This window comes from Coregonus lavaretus (genome assembly GCF_964263955.1).
Source record: "Coregonus lavaretus genome assembly, contig: HAP1_SCAFFOLD_343, whole genome shotgun sequence".
Classification (NCBI taxonomy): domain Eukaryota; kingdom Metazoa; phylum Chordata; class Actinopteri; order Salmoniformes; family Salmonidae; genus Coregonus; species Coregonus lavaretus.
The window spans coordinates 137,539-141,592 of NW_028157704.1; positions in this window are offsets into that span (position 1 = coordinate 137,539).

Sequence of the window (4,054 nt, forward strand, 5' to 3'; positions counted from 1 at the left end):
AAATGGACAAGTAAAGGTGGGCAACGACATTCTGATACATTAGTGGTGGTGGGGGGAGAGAGAGAGAGAGATCAGCCATGTTCTGCAGGTTGTCCTCTAACCAGTGATGTAACAATATCTCCAGTTTCCATGTGGTTTCTGAGTTGTGGTGTATCAACAGTACATATCCTCCCTAATCGATGAGTGCCACTTGTCAAAAGTGCGTGTGCAGTTTATAAGGTGCTCGTTTAAAATAATCCAGGTAATATGATTACCATTGTTGCACAGGTCCTGTATGTAGAGATAGTACATTTTATGTTTAGGTTTTCAACATATCACAAACTGGTTCTGCATATTGGTTATTGATTTGGACACTTTAAAACAGTGTTTTGATATTGGTCTATTTATCAATATGTCTTGTCAACAGGAAGCAGCGACAGAATCATTTAACTTAAGTTTCAGAACTATAAAATGGAACTTTCAACATTCATTTCCAATGGTATTGTACTTAAATCAGGTAAAAACTGCTGAATGAGTCCAAAGACGTGCTGTGATTGATTTATTTTGATGATATAGCAGAAATCACCAAAATGGGCCTGTCCTGCCTAACTTTAGCAATCAGGGCTTTCAATTATTATTATTAATTTTTTTAAAGACACAGGCCAGGAAACGTCAAACTTTGTTTCCCATTCACTTTTCCTATTGTAAACGAGGAGCTAGGGTGCATATAACATAACATGGAGAGAGAGAAGGAAATGCAGCTTTACCATCGGGGTGGACCCTTTCCACGCATACTAAAATCTTGGTACTTTTGGTGACTCTTACCCACATTTCCTACTCTATGAATATGACCATAGCGCATGATTTATGGCCTTTATGGGGGGGGGGGGGGGGGGGGGGATTCTTAATGTATTGCCAGCAGTAAGATTTGAGTTTGATTTCCAAAAAGAGAAGGACTGTAGTTTTCAAATGATGTGTTACTTTCTATTTTCTGATATTTTTTGGGAGGGGAGGGGAACCCCCAAACCCGGTACAGGTCCAAAACAACCACTCAGAGTTAACCAGGTAAAATTATGTTTTTAAACTAAATAAATGGAGCGAAAATTTGAGTGGTCGTTTTTTTCTCTCCTGTGAACGCTGAGAGATTTTTTGCGGAGCGGGGGAAAGGACGTTGAGGGGGATTTCTGACCGCTCAACTCCGCAGACACACACACACACACACACACACACACACACACACACACACACACACACACACCTCTATCCTCCACTACACACACACATCTCTATCCTCCACTACACACACACATCTCTATCCTCCACTACACACACACATCTCTATCCTCCACTACACACACACACACATCTCTATCCTCCACTACACACACACACCTCTATCCTCCACTACACACACACACCTCTATCCTCCACTACACACACACACCTCTATCCTCCACTACACACACACACACCTCTATCCTCCACTACACACACACACCTCTATCCTCCACTACACACACACACCTCTATCCTCCACTACACACACACACACACACCTCTATCCTCCACTACACACACACACCTCTATCCTCCACTACACACCTCTTTCCTCCACTACACACCTCTATCCTCCACTACACACCTCTATCCTCCACTACACACCTCTATCCTCCACTACACACCTCTATCCTCCACTACACACCTCTATCCTCCACTACACACCTCTATCCTCCACTACACACACACACCTCTATCCTCCACTACACACACACCTCTATCCTCCACTACACACACACCTCTATCCTCCACTACACACACACACCTCTATCCGCCACTACACACACACACCTCTATCCTCCACTACATACACACACACACCTCTATCCGCCACTACACACACACACACACACCTCTATCCTCCACTACACACACACACCTCTATCCGCCACTACACACACACACACACCTCTATCCTCCACTACACACACACACACACACACACCTCTATCCTTCACTACACACACACACCTCTATCCTCCACTACACACACACACCTCTATCCTCCACTACACACACACACACCTCTATCCACCACTACACACACACACACACACACCTCTATCCTCCACTACACACACACCTCTATCCTCCACTACACACACACCTCTATCCTCCACTACACACACACACACACACACACACCTCTATCCGCCACTACACCCCTATCCTCCACTACACACACACACACACACCTCTATCCTCCACTACACACACACACCTCTATCCTCCACTACACACACACACACACACACCTCTATCCGCCACTACACACACACACCTCTATCCTCCACTAGACACACCTCTATCCTCCACTACACACACACACCTCTATCCTCCACTACACACACACACACACACACACACCTCTATCCTCCACTACACACACACACACACACACCTCTATCCTCCACTACACACACACACACACACACACCTCTATCCTCCACTACACACACACACCTCTATCCTCCACTACACACACACACACACCTCTATCCTCCACTACACACCTCTATCCTCCACTACACACCTCTATCCTCCACTACACACACACACACACACACCTCTATCCTCCACTACACACACACACACCTCTATCCTCCACTACACACACACACACACCTCTATCCTCCACTACACACACACACCTCTATCCGCCACTACACACACACCTCTATCCTCCACTACACACACACACACACACACACACACACCTCTATCCTCCACTACACACACACACACACACACACACACACACACCTCTATCCGCCACTACACACACACCTCTATCCTCCACTACACACACACACACACACCTCTATCCTCCACTACACACACACACACACACCTCTATCCTCCACTACACCCACACACACCTCTATCCTTCACTACACACACCTCTATCCTCCACTACACACACACCCACCTCTATCCTCCACTACACACACACACCTCTATCCTCCACTACACACACACACCTATATCCACCACTACACACACACACACCTCTATCCTCCACTACACACACACACACACACACACCTCTATCCTCCACTACACACACACACCTCTATCCGCCACTACACACACACACACACACACACACCTCTATCCTCCACTACACACACACACACACACACACCTCTATCCTTCACTACACACACACACCTCTATCCTCCACTACACACACACCCACCTCTATCCTCCACTACACACACACACCTCTATCCTCCACTACACACACACACACTATATCCACCACTACACACACACACACCTCTATCCTCCACTACACACACACACACCTCTATCCTCCACTACACACACACCTCTATCCTCCACTACACACACACACACACACACACACCTCTATCCTCCACTACACACACACACCTCTATCCTCCACTACACACACACACACACACCTCTATCCTCCACTACACACACACACACCTCTATCCTCCACTACACACACACACACACACACACACACAAACACACACCTCTATCCTTCACTACACACACACACACACACCTCTATCCGCCACTACACAGACACACACACACACCTCTATCCGCCACTACACACACACCTCTATCCTCCACTACACACACACACACACACCTATCCTCCACTACACACACACCTCTATCCTCCACTACACACACACACACCTCTATCCTCCACTACACACACACACCTCTATCCTCCACTACACACACACACCTCTATCCTCCACTACACACACACACCTCTATCCTCCACTACACACACACACCTCTATCCTCCACTACACACACACACACACACACACACACACCTCTATCTGCCACTACACACACACACACACACCTCTATCCTCCACTACACACACACACCTCTATCCTCCACTACACACACACACCTCTATCCTCCACTACACACACACACCTCTATCCTCCACTACACACACACACACACCTCTATCCTCCACTACACACACACACACACACACACCTCTATCCTCCACTACAC